This window comes from Dendrobates tinctorius, unplaced genomic scaffold (assembly GCF_039654945.1).
Source record: "Dendrobates tinctorius isolate UK_male_01 unplaced genomic scaffold, ASM3965494v1 ptg000082l, whole genome shotgun sequence".
In the NCBI taxonomy this organism is placed as follows: Eukaryota; Metazoa; Chordata; class Amphibia; order Anura; family Dendrobatidae; genus Dendrobates; species Dendrobates tinctorius.
Window position 1 is genome coordinate 25,800,811 of NW_027361750.1, and position 13,829 is coordinate 25,814,639.

The following is a 13,829-nucleotide window of genomic DNA, read 5'->3' on the forward strand; positions in this document are numbered from 1 at the left end:
CGGATCCGCTTTTCTGCCTTTTTGGCGGATTTTAACTGACACTAAAAACTGAAGTGTGAAACAGGCCTAAGCAGTTTTCACATAGCACGGTCTCCGGTATGTGTGGTGACAGTTTTCTCATGACCCGGAGACACTGACACATGTAGACCCATTCAAATGAATGGGTTTATGCACATGGCAGCGTGTTTTCACGGATCGTATGTCCGTGGCAAAACACGCTGACATGTCAGTTTTCTCCCGAATTACTGTCCTACAATGCTCCCCTCTAGTGGGCTAATTTGAGTACTACACTTACTACACTTACACTTTCCCTACATGAATGCAATATACAACAGTACATTTAGCAGCACTAAGAAACATACAGAGTAATACAGTCAACACTTATTGATTTTTAAACAGGACATGCTTTTTAAACATACTACGCGCTAAACGTTGGTGTCATCCCCTACCCTGTGAACATTTCAGGCGGGAAATTGTCAGGACTGGATAGTCACACCTTGATAACCTTACATTACCCGATCGACCTGACGGCACAACCATATCTAGTAACAGTATCCACCGCGTAGGTCAACTGGCAGCGATTCTTGCACGCTTGCCACCGGCCGGGACAGCATTCAGCCACTGTCCAAACACAACCCCTTCTAGCATTTTGAACTTCATCGCAATTGTCATCCTTGGACCAGCAGGAAGCAGGACAGTGGATAGTATCCGCTGGTGCGATCGCCTGCTTGAACCAGCAACAATCAACACACCACCACCAGCACAGCCAGATTGCTACCACCACACCTAGCTTTCCATAGCAGTCATTATGGTGTGGCTCTCCTAACAGTCAGTGCACCCAGTTTTCCCAACATTGGTCGCTATTCATCTTCTTTCTACAACCAATGCACAGTGTCAGGAACAACTTACATTGACTAAGGTAATTCCTTTATTGCAACCAATTGCATGGTATAAAATATTGCTTTTAGTATTGGCCCTTAAGGTACCGGATCATTGGTAAAATTCACTGGGGTGACCTATGGACCTCCTATATATTATATCTGAGTCATTATATACAATTTTTCGTGTTGACTTTATACTCGTGGAATTTCACCGGACTCTGCCCTAATCTATACCCTTCTCGTGTGGACCTAATTGTTTCCACATCTTCCACCTTCTGGTGATATTAAATATACTTTCCCACAGCATGGTCACAAGAGCGGTATTTTCTTGTATACTGGCCCTTGGAAAACTTCTGTGAGGACATGCGTTCTTTTTTTCTTGCAGACTCTTTACCACTAGTGGCATAGCGACTGGCTTCTGAGAACAGTTTTGGACTTTTACCATTTTTAGAAGCTCAGCAAAACCTGCTTTTTGTAAGCAGCTTCTTTACTGCCAAGAGAGCAGGTTTTGCTTGCAGGGGGAAAAAAAATTAAAAAAAAGTGTGATCACAGCCTTACAGGTCTGAGAGCCAGAATTCTTGCTAGGTGATCAAATACTTATTTCATGCAATGAAATGCAATTTAAATATGTAAAAATCATACAATGTGATTTTCTTTTTTTAAATTCTGTCTCACCGTAGAAATGCATCCTCAATAAAAATTACAGACCTCGCCATACTTTGTAGGTGGGGATAACATTAAAAATTGCCAGTGTATCAAATACTTTATTTTCCTCACTGTATAACTTGCAGTAATTGTTATTCGAGGAAAAAAAAAGCTACATTCTCACATTCATGTAAAATGTCCATGTGCAGACAGATTTTCAATATAAAATAACTGCTGATAGAGCAGACTGGAAGACCAATCCATCATCCTCCTCCATCAGAAAAGAAGGATTTATTCCATTAGCAGCATTTTATAGCTATCAAGACAGGATTATATGAAATTAAGACAGGGCGCTATAAATAACAAGATAATCCTATACGTAATGTATACATAACAAGGGAGGGCATTATGTAGTAAGGAATGGTAGTATACATAGTATTTTCTCATTATGATTACATTTAATACACACATTTTTACAATTTCATTTTTTGCACAAAAAATCCCCTACTTTTATAGGCTCAAGCAATGTGGATTTGTTTTCATGAACACTTATGCCCACTTTGAGCTTGAGGCTGTGGTTGAACTGTCCATTTCTTGGAACATTTTTTCACTACAGTGTTCTATGTGTAATCTAAAAGTAAAACCTTTAATTAGAAAAAAAAATAAAATAACCCACAATAATCAGAGCAGATCATTATTGCTGTTTTTTGAAATTTCTTAAGTCTGTCGCAATCATCTAAAGAAAAACCCAATGCACCTGCTGCAGAAGTTATGCAATTCATATGTAAAGGATGAATATTTCAGCACATTTCCACAACTAATATCACAATTTATTTTTTTGCAAAAAGGAAGTGAAATTAGTAATAATAGGAATTCTAAAAATTAACAACATTTCAATTATTAATACATTAGTAATCAATAGGATTTCCTTCAAAAACTGTATTTAAAAATATTAAAATAATCCTAAGATTGTAAAATAAATTCCAGCTTTAAATTACTTTCTTGTTGGTCCTCCTACTGAATATCATGATAGATAAATCTAAACCATTTAGTGGTTTTTACTTATTATAATTAAGTGGTTTAGATTTATTTATTATGATATTCAGTGAGAGGACCAACAAAGTAATTTAAAGCTGGAATTAATTTTACAATCTTAGGATTTAATAAATAGATTAAGGAAATCATTACTGTATTAGTGTAATGCTTCTGCTATATATGCATGTAATATATATTTAGTTATAAAACTACAGATTCAAAATTACAATTTGCTAATAGCAATTGTCACTACATACCTTATACTGTGGCACAGGAATATAAAGCATCAGGCCTCTCATTATATAGATTATTAATATAATAAGGCACAATCAAGGACTACATCAATTCTTGGTTTATGTTCAATCTTTATTGCAAAATTTAAAAAATAAACCACTAAAAGTTTAGTTTTCTAAAAACAAATATACAAAAAGGCTGTGTACATGTACACATAAGGAGTTGTCTAGTCTTCATTCAATGCAATGCATCAAATGTAACTTGATCTTTTAGTGGCATAAGCCAAGGGAAGTCATTTCAGTTCTTATAAAATAATTTACATAAATTAGTCAATTTATGTATTATTTAAAAATCTTCCCACATATCTTGTAAGTCTGAAAATGACTTGAAGTAATAAACCCGATCCCCCATCGTTGCTGAGAACACTACAGGGAATGTAAAGGAGTCCGTCTATCATACACTGAAGTAATTGCAGTAGTAGACAGCAGTGCTGGCATCTGACAGCACTGAGGAGATCAGCCCATTTTCTGCAGCCTGCTCATGGCCGTGGTAATGCATCCCTACTTCGGGCTTGGCCATATAATCAAGATACTGGTCAAATTCAGTCCTGTCCACCTCGCTCCACACTTCATTCTGCAGCACTGGCTCTGCTCTAGGGATCTGTGGAGACTCTGGTGGAGGAGAGGGTTGACCAACTTGCACAGAATGAGGTCTACCAGCGCTGGGCATGTACGTCTGGCTGTAGTACAGCTGTGGTGGGGTCTGGCACCCCAGCATATTCTGCACAGGGCTCCCTTGCTGCATCTGCTCAGGCTGTGGAATATGCCTACCAAGCATAGTAGAGGCAGGATTCTGCTGGTGGGAGGCATATGGACTGGTGTAGGGGTATGGCATCATAGGGCAATCTTCTTGGGCAAGAGAGAAGGTACGCTGAGACTCGGGGATATCCAGAGGTGAGGTTTCTGGTGTGGGCAAGCTGTAGTCCTGATAGTGGGCACCAATGACTTGAGTCTCTGTAGTGATGACCACTCTGGGGTAGCTGGCTTGGGTGATAGGACTGCTCTGTGTACCCAAGGCTGAAGTTGTCCACACCCATCTGTCCATCAGCGACCAGCATGGTGGGGTCAGCCTGCTCCGACATCTGCATGAAGCTGCTGTCTGCCCTATTCATCCCCTTCACCTGCTTCCTCCTCCTGGGTCTGTACTTATAATTGGGATGATCCTGCATGTGTTGTACTCTCAACCTCTCCGCTTCCTTCATAAATGGTTGTTTCTCAACCAGTGCAAGAGATTTCCAGGACTTCCCTGTAAATGACAAAAGCAACAACATTATGATCTGATTGTCACAGAACATTAGATCTTGCTGCCTAAATCCCTTCACTAGAGCCTTCATTGATGGGATGACCAGTATAACCATAACAAGGCCAGAAATAACCCAACCCCAAAAATCACTACATAAAAGCTATGTGCGAAGAGGCTTAGGTGGGTGCCATGGAAAATAATGCATATAGGAGGAGTGCACAGGAAAGGGAGTAAAATGTATACTTGGAAGGAAAAGACAAAATCCTTGCACATCCAAAAATTACACTTTTGTTTTACAAAGTTGTCTTTATAAAGAAAATGGAACAAGAAGACAACGCATTAACATTTAATAGCAAAAAAAAAATTCCATTTTATTATATAAGGCTAAAAACTTGAAATAAACCCTCCATGTAATCTCCAAAACCCTGTACTAATGGGATACTTGCATTTGATCTGAAATACACAGGTTAAAAAAAAATAACCACCAAAAACTCATCATGGGAACATAGCCTAACAAATCTGAATACAGTAACCTATAGGCTAATAACACATTTAGAAGTAGTGTACTTGTTAATCAAGACACAATGTAATAAGAAAAAAATGTACATTAAATGCTTGATACAAATCTCAAATAAATATATAATGTATATTAATAATTGTGCATGTTTAAGGTTGTCATTCTTTAACCTATAGCGGCAGCGTAACACTTTATAGAGAAACAGAACATTATATTCTCATTATAAAATGTATTAATGACATTTCTCGCACAATCCGATGAGAAATATTAGAAAAGAATAAATAGAAATTAATGCGAAGCTTTGACATAAAGTAATAGCCGGCATAGTTATACAAACGTCCCTGTGCCCCTGTAATTTCCCCGCAGTCCCCGGTGAGTGCCCCCGCAGCCCCCGGTGGGTGGGTGTCCCCTGCAGTCCCCGGTGTGTGTCCCCTGCAGCCCCCGGTGTGTGTCCCCTGCAGCCCCCGGTGGGTGGGTGTCCCCTGCAGCCCCCGGTGTGTCCCTGCAGCCCCCTGTAGCCGGTGCCCCCTGCAGCCGGTGCCCCTTACCTAGCATCTTGCTGAGCTCGGCGTTGTGCAGGTCCGGGTTCTGCTGCGCCAGCCTCTTGCGCTCATCCTTCGCCCACACCATGAATGCGTTCATGGGACGGCGGATCCGGGCTTCGCCTTTACTCCTGGAGCTGGAGGCTTCTTTCTCCTTGCTGTCCCCCATGGAAGCAGACAGGGTGCCAGGTGCCCACTGGCCCAGGGCTGGCATCATGACTGGCACCGAGCACTTTCCCTGGTCGTCACTGTCGTATCCACCATCAGGGCTGCTCATGTCTGGAGAGAAGGCGCTCAGCGTCCGCGGTGCCGTCCGGAGATCGTGTCTGCTGCTCCTGGTGACAGCACCGCGCGTCTATAACCACAGCGCCGGCCAATCACCGCCCAGAGGCGGGGCTACACGGCAGAAAGGTGTGATGGGCGGGGCCAGCCTTTCTAGGAGGTGATGAGCACGCCCCGCCCCCACCTGTGCACGGAGAACGGTGACTGCACTGATCCTAGAGCCACAGCTACACATAGAGAGCGGACCCCAGTGCGGAGTCTCAGAGAGAAGACCCCCAGTGCGGCCCCGGCTCAGGCCCTCTGATCGCTCATCCATCCTGCAGCGCGGCCGGGAATCCTCACCCCAGAAATCCGCTGTATAGATGTAATATTATATAGTGGGGGGATCACAGAGCACGTGACAGTGAGGGGCCATCTCCACAGAGAGGAGGCAGTGATGAGCGCTGGGAAGACGGGAGGGGACGGGAGAGCTAGTGTCCTACAGAAGGGGCCGCGGGAGATGGGCGCTATAGACGGGGAGAGGGAGAGTGAGCGGACGGTACATGGCGGGAGGAGGAGTCCGAGGGAGACGGAGCCTGGGAGGGGGAAACCGGAGCAGGAAAAGCCACAAAGAATACTGCCCGAGAACCGGAGCAACGACAGGGAGTCACTACTGAGAAGAAGAATAATAGTAATAATGAGAATAATAATAATTACACTGATCATATTACTAATTACACTGAGAATAATAATACTGAGAAAATTACTACTACTAATAATAATAATAATAATGAGAATATTACTACTAATAATAATAATACTGAGAAAATTACTAATAATAATTACACTGATCGTATTCCTAATACAGTAATATTATCAGTGTAATTACAGGCGGATGTATATTTCTCCGCATTATTATTACTGATAGTATTGCTATTAGTATTATTAGTGATTCTATCCCTGTGCTCTTATTGGTGTAATTCTCAGTATTATTATTATTATTATTATTATTATTATTACTGATAGTATTGCTATTAGTATTATTATTAGTGATTGTATCCCTGTGCTCTTATTGGTGTAATTCTCCTCAGTATTATTGTTAGTGTAATTATTCTGCTCATTATTCCTAGCAGTGTTATCCGTGTCCCTTGTTCTCGGAGTGATCAGTAGTGATATTAGTGTCATTCTTCTTCTTCTGCCCCGATCTACAGATGTCAGTGATCTCCTCGGTTCCTCCCACAGGGTTTTCTCCCTCGGACACCGGGAATAGTGACGGATCCTGTGTTTCTCTCCCATAGAGATTATTGCCATCTCGGTGATGGAGTCCGGGCTGTTGGTTCTTTGCCTTTTAATATCTCTGGTTTTCATGACTTTCTAGATCAGATTCTCTTCGCGGCTCTTTCTCTCATTAATCTTCCTCTTCTTTCCTCCTCACCCGTCTCAGGAGCAGCCCTGTGATGTCTCCATTACTGATCTCAGTATTAATAGTGGGGTCTCTGATAATCACCATAGAATCCGCATTCTGGTGTCTGGTGTGACCTCAGCCCTGCTCTCCGCACACTGTGGCTACAGCCCTGTACACACCTGCGTTAGCCCTGATCTTCTTGTCCTATGGAGATTCCGCTAATGGCCCCCAATCTGCCCACAGTGAGGGTCCCGGCTGGCTCAGATCTGGGTGGGATGATGAAAGGCTGCTGAGTGCTGGACATGATGGCTTCTCTGGGGGTTTTTTCAGTTTTCCTTTTCTTTCTCAGCTGAGGAGATTTATAACTGATCAGTCCCATGGAGCCAGCAGCACCCAGCGTTATAGGGGGGAGTTCTCACTGAGCGCTATGGCTCCACAATGCCACCTGGGAACCTGGAGCTCCAGGAGTCCTGAATAGTGACAGCTCCTGCTCTCAGGGTCATCACCAGTGCCCCCCAGAGGGGCAGCACCGCCGGCTTCCTGCAGGGACCTTTCTCAGTCCTGATATTAGGACAAGCTTTAACCTCTTCTCTGCCTGGCAGCAAGTTACAGAGCTGGGATAAAGAGACTACTGCCTGTGACACATCTATCAGGAGGTCGCTTAGGTTCTCAATCTACTGGACCTCATTGTAGTCACTAGGATCAGAGAGATTTTCTGGACAATCTTTTATCTATTTTTTACTTATAAACACGATTAGCTAGGACTGTGAAGTCATGAAGATATTGGCGCACCGAGCATAGCAGAACATAAGGGAAAAGGTGCAGACAATAGCCCAAAGGTAAAGTGCTACTGGCGGCTGTGGCTCATCTATCTGCCCAGTCCACCGGGTGCAGTGTCGGCACCAATACACATTATACACCTGTGCGTCTCACTGATCCCCCTGCTCAGCCTGTGGCTATAAGACACCCCCTTTATCTAGGTCTCCATCACTGCCCCCACATCCCATGTACCCACCACTTCCAGTGTGATTTATAATTGCTCCCCTTCTCCCTCTGGGTTATAATTTCTCCCATTTCTCTTTATTATTTAATATTTTCTCCTCTATGACATAATAACCCTCCTCCTCCTTCTTTATCGATGTCATAATAATTTCTTCTCCATAGAGGAAAAGGGGGGACACCAAGCACACGAGGGTCTACTGCAACCTCCTACTCTCTGGCCTCCCCTCTAGCACTCTGGCACCGCTCCAGTCCATCCTACTTTCTGCTGCCTGACTAATCCACCTGGCTCCCCCGATCCAGGCCCTTCACTGGCTTCCTATTGCCCAGAAGCTCCAATTCAAAACCCTAACCATGACATACAAAGCCATCCACAACCTGTCTCCTCCATGCATCTGTGACACGGTCTGTAGGCACTGTGGTGTAGTGACCACTGTGTCCGCTAGGGGGCGCTGTATGCATGTCCCAGGAGAGTGGATGAATGGCGAAATACGGAATGACCGTTATGTATCTCAAGGTGGGTGGCCTTGAGATGGAGATTTGTGTGTGTTAATCAGCAGTGATACTGCTGAGGTGCTGGTTTAATGTGTCAGGAACTAGTTACCTCCAAACTCACCAGGGGGTGTGTCTATGAACGCTATTGTAAAGTGTATGTGTGTGTGTGTGTGTGTGTGTGTGTGTGTGAAGGACTTGTGATGAGGTCATAGCCATGTGACCTGGTGGGCGTGGCTACGGACCATATAAGGTGGCCAGGGTAGGTCACATGAGGTGAATGCTGGGATCCGGTTGGGCCAGTGTGGAAGGTCCCGCTGAGATGGAGCTTCCTGGCTAACAGCCTGTGGAGTGGCTGTGGTGAATGGCTGCCAGCATCTGAGAGTCCCAGAGGAGAGAGTGGATGTCTGCAGCGTGGAGCAACAGCCATGAGAGAACCCTGACGTGGGTGAGATAATTGAGGCTGAAGAGCCTGTGTATGCTGGACATTGCTACCCGAGTGAAGCTATAATGGACGCTATGCTGTTATATGCCGTTTATTTTGCTTCTGTGGGTTTATGATGGAGGAATCAACCGCATGGACTATGTTATGATTTATGAAAACACGGTGCCGATGTGTTTTGTTCGCTGCCTAGCGAGGATCCCCTAACTGAATAACAGCGCTACCTCACATTTGGTGGAGAAGGCTGTGGGCATTGTTGCAGCCTTGTTGCTGGGAGCAACGGAAGAGGACTGAAAAGTTGGTTGCTAAGGGCAAAGCTGAGCCAGGAAGGCTGACAGTATGGAAAGCCGTGTGATATGCTGACTAGAGCCAGTGGAAAAGACTTATAGGATGCTTCTGCAGTAGAGGGGTCCGAGAACCTGCGCGGCCAGCAGGTGACGGTCATGAAAGCCGTGTTGTTCTGACCGGGGTCAGTGAGAGACTGGTGATTGCTATAGGGTGCCTCTGTGGAGAAGAGGTATTCGAGGACCTGTGTGGCCGACACAGGTAACGGACTGGTGTTCGTGTGGTACTGACCTGGATCCGTGAGTAAGACGGTGTTCCTGGAGGGTTCAGTGAGCAAGGTCCTGGAGGGTCAGTGTTGGGAGATTCTAGGAGAAGAATCGTCTCCATGGAGCACGTGGTATGACCTTGGACCTGGTGAGGCGTGAGTGTTGGGCAGTCTCAGGAGGAGACGGATGTCCTGAAGAGCACCCAGTGAGCCCCTGGACCTGGTGAGGCCGGTGTGTTGGGAAACCTTGGGAGGAGGGTCGGCTCCTTGAATAGCACCCGGTGCGACCTGTGTGTTGGACGGTCTCGGGCGGAGACAGAAATGTCCTGAATAGCACACAGAAAGGACACGTGAGGTTTTTTGTGTTGTTGTTGTTGTTGTTTGTTTTTTTTTGTTTTTGTTTTTGTTTTTTTCTCTCAACTCAGTGGCTCAGTGGGAGCCAAGAAGGTGACAAGCGGCTTCTGGTAACTCGGCGGGGTTACGAAGGGGACAACCGGCTTCCGTTGGATCGACGGGTCCACGAAGACGGCGCAGCAGGAGCTGCAGTGACACCAGTCGCTGTGTGTGTGTGTGTGTGTGTGTGTGTGCGTGTGTGTGTGTGTGAACAGCAGCCGGTGGTGTCGGTGATCGGTGACAGCAGGAGCTGTGGTGGTGCCAGCAAGGGACTTGTGTGGTATCGTTAAAAGACATAAACTGTGGTCTAAGGAGACCGGTATAAAGGACATGGGGAAATCCCGAAAGGGGGCGGTGGCCCAAATCGGGGTGGTAGCCCCAAAAGGGGGTGGAGTCCCAGAAGGGGGCAGTGACCTAAATTGGGGTGGTAATCCAAAAAGGGGTGGAGTCCCAGGAGGGGGCGGTGACCCAAATTGGGGTGGTTCAGGAAATGGCAGCACTGGTTGACTCAGTGGGTATGTCTGGAATCCCGCAGTGTGTATAAGTTTTGAGGAGTGCGGCATGGATTTTCCGGATAATGACGGGCCACAGGTGTGTACTGTGATGCTGCAGGGAGCCTCTGGTCAGCTGGACTCAGAGTCAGGTGACTCTGACAGGAACTCCTCTCATTTTCTCTCTGACCGAGAAAAACGTCAGGATTCGCTGTATACACGGGGTCACGGTGAACTATGCAGTAGACAGAGTAATGTTCAAGGGGACCAAAGGTAGTGCGTGCCAAGGGGGCGGGATACCACCGGACTTAGTCTATGCCTTGGAGAGGGGCCGGGACTTTGTTTTGTTTGACATATGGTCGGACGATGGAGACGTTTCGACTGTGGGGCCAGCAGACACTGAGACAGTGATGGCTCCTGACGTGGACAGGTCAGAGGTAGAACTGACCAGAAGAAGCACATCTGCCCAACTGACGGACCTGACGTCTCGTGACAAGACGGATGGTGGGCTGGGAAATGAGACGTCTGGACTAGACACATTGGTGGACGGTAACTGGAGGGTTCACTCGACTGTTAGGGCTGACCCAGTGGTACCCCTTGAACATATAATTAAAGAAGTAGTGGTGCGACACGTGATGGCAAAAAGAGAACAAGACAATGAGATACAGTTGATAAGTGAGACAGTGGAAGAACATCTCAAAAGAGAAAATGTCCTGAGACAAATGGCCGAGCACAGGGTTGAGGGGCTTGAGAAAGAAGTCTTGGAGCTCAGAGGTCACTTGTCCGCCTGGCAAAGTGTGAACAAGAGCCTTAAGGAAGAGATGGAAGAACTCAAAGGAGTAGTAAAAGGTCTTCTGCGGGAGAAGTTGGACGAAGACTTACCGCGGGTGAGCGCGAGTGATAATAAGACAGAACTGCCAGTAGCCATCGTGGCAAAGGGTCATGAAGTGATCACATCATGTGAAGTTGGGGAGTTAAGAACTGAAGAAGACAATCACCCAGTCGGGTCAACGGTAGTGAGGGAAGTGTCCGTGGTAAAGCTAGAGCCTTCGGTCCAGGAAGAAAGCAAAACCACGACCTTCCAGTCTGTGATTGAGGTACCCGAAGACATGCAAGAAGCCTGTGCGGAGGAAGGTGTACATGAGGCTTTCAAAGAGGCGGTCAAAGCGTGTGAGGTGCACTGGGCCCCTGAGACTCGGCAGTTGGTGGTAATATCAGCCAGAGAAGATACATCAAACTGAGTGGCTGTCCTGAAGGAAATGCATTTACAATGTCTCCACGCCAAACAGCTGGTCAGGCAGAGTAATATGAAGGCTGCTCGACGCCTAGAGTTAGCGAAAGAGGCTATGGATCGGCTGGATTTGCAGAAAGGTGTGGTTCCGGCACCCAAAACTCTGATTGGAAGAATCATTGGAAGATCCGGGAAGGTAATGCAGGACCTTGTGAAGTGGATAAGATTCCCATCATGGTGGTTGGCTCCGTGGAAAGCCTGAGAGACTTTCGGATGCTTGTGGAGTACCTACAAGAAATTAAGCAGTTGAGGCTGGACCGTTGGCCAATCAATAAAGAAGTACGGAATACCATATGGCGGCCGCCTTCAACCCAAGATGTAAGGACCCGAAGGCTTCCTCCAAGAATTGACATGGCAGGTGGCCGAAGAATGTCAGCAAGTGGTAGTTCGACTGGCAGGACGACGTTGAGAGACCGTTGTTCCTGTGAGATGATGAATGAGGCAGACTCAGGCTTAACTAAGACTTAGGCCTCCCCCGCCCCAGCGGTCATAACGTAAAGATGAGGCCATATGACAGATGGAGACGGTTCTCTCGACCTGTGGGGCAAAGTGTAGTGAGTGCCCAGTCTCGAGAGCCCGGTGCAAGGTTGTGTGTTCAACCCCACAATTTTGAACGGGGGGGGGGGGGAGGTATGTGGTGCAGTGACCACTGTGTCCGCTAGGGGGCGCTGTATGCATGTCCCAGGAGAGTGGTTGAATGGTGAAATACGGAATGACCGTTATGTATCTCAAGGTGGGTGGCCTTGAGATGGAGATTTATGTGTGTTAATCAGCAGTGATACTGCTGAGGTGCGGGTTCAATGTGTCAGGAACTAGTTACCTCCAAACCCACCCAGGGACTGTGTTTATGAACACTATTGTAAAGTGTGTATGTGTGTGTGAAGGACCTGTGATGAGGTCATAGCCATGTGACCCGGTGGACGTGGCTACAGACCATATAAGGTGGCCAGGGTAGGTCACATGAGGTGAATGCTGGGATCTGGTTGGTCCAGTGTGGAAGGTCCCGCTGAGATGGAGCTTCCTGGCTAACAGCCTGTGAAGTGGCTGTGGTGAATGGCTGCCAGAGGAGAGAGTGGAGGTCTGCAGTGTGGAGCAACAGCCATGAGAGAACCCTGACGTGGGTGAGATAATTATGAGGCTGAAGAGCCTGTGTATGCTGGACATTGCTACCAGAGTGAAGCTATAATGGATGCTATGCTGTTATATGCCATTTATGTTGCTTCTGTGGGTTTATGATGGAGGAATAAACCGCATGGACTATGTTATGATTTATGAAAACATGGTGCCAGATGTGTTTTGTTCGCTGCCTAGCGAGGATCCCCTAACTGAATAACAGCGCTACCTCACAGTACCTACCCGCACGCAACCTTCCATCATCTCAAGATCTCCTTCTCTACTCCCCACTTATCTCTTCTTCCCACAACCGCATACAAGACTTCTCCCGTGCTTCCCCCATACTCTGAAACTCTCTGCCGCAACACATCAGACTCTCTCCATCAGCGGAAACCTTCAAGAAGAACCTGAAGACCCACCTGTTCCGACAAGCCTACAGCCTGCGCTGATCCTCGGTCTACTGAACCACCGCATGACCTGCTCTACCCTCTCCTACTGTATCCTCGCCCATCTCTGTAGACTGTGAGCCCTCGCGAGCAGGGTCCCCTCTCCTTATGTACTTGTGTGTCCCTTGTCTTACACATGTTTATTGTACTTGTCTATATTTCCCCTTTTCACATGTAAAGCGCCATGGAATAAATGGCGCTATATAAATGCATAATAATAAATAATAATAATCCAGGGAGGAATAGTATGAGATGTGCTGAGGGTCTGCTCACCTGTGGGGGGAAAACCGGAGGAGTCAGGAGAATGAGGGTGATAGTCCGCGCTGCCGATGGAGACATCCGGAGACGGGAGCAGTAATAAGATCCAGCGGTTTATTCTCTACCCGTTTGGAAGTTGTACTAACGAGAGGATCTCCGTACTGAGGGACTACTGGGGAAGGAGGAAGATCAACTGCGAAAGGCGTAGAGAATAATCTATGGATCTTATCATTGGACAAACCTTAAACATAATTGTAAAGTACAGTTCTGCTATATGGCATATACTTATACAAATAAAGAATAAAGTATCTTTTTTTTTTTTTTTTTTTATAATTTTGTCCAGTATGGAAAGTTCTGAACTTTACAAATCCCTTTTATTTGTCTTCATTCCTGGAAAAAAAAAAACACCTGTAAGTGGCTTCCTCCTATGTCTGCTTCCCCCATCCATTGTCCGGCCTTCAGCTACATTGATATCAGAACAATCTCATTAAGGCCATGTTCACACAGCATTTCAGCACACGTCCATTGCCTA

The 13,829-nt window shown here is 46.3% G+C and overlaps 1 pseudogene; it reads right to left on the reverse strand.

Moving 5' to 3' along the window:
• Nucleotides 1-3,130: 3,130 nt before the first annotated feature.
• On the reverse strand, nt 3,131-5,566 carry LOC141097043 (transcription factor Sox-17-alpha-like; annotated as a pseudogene).
• Between the last annotated feature and the right edge of the window lie 8,263 nt (nt 5,567-13,829).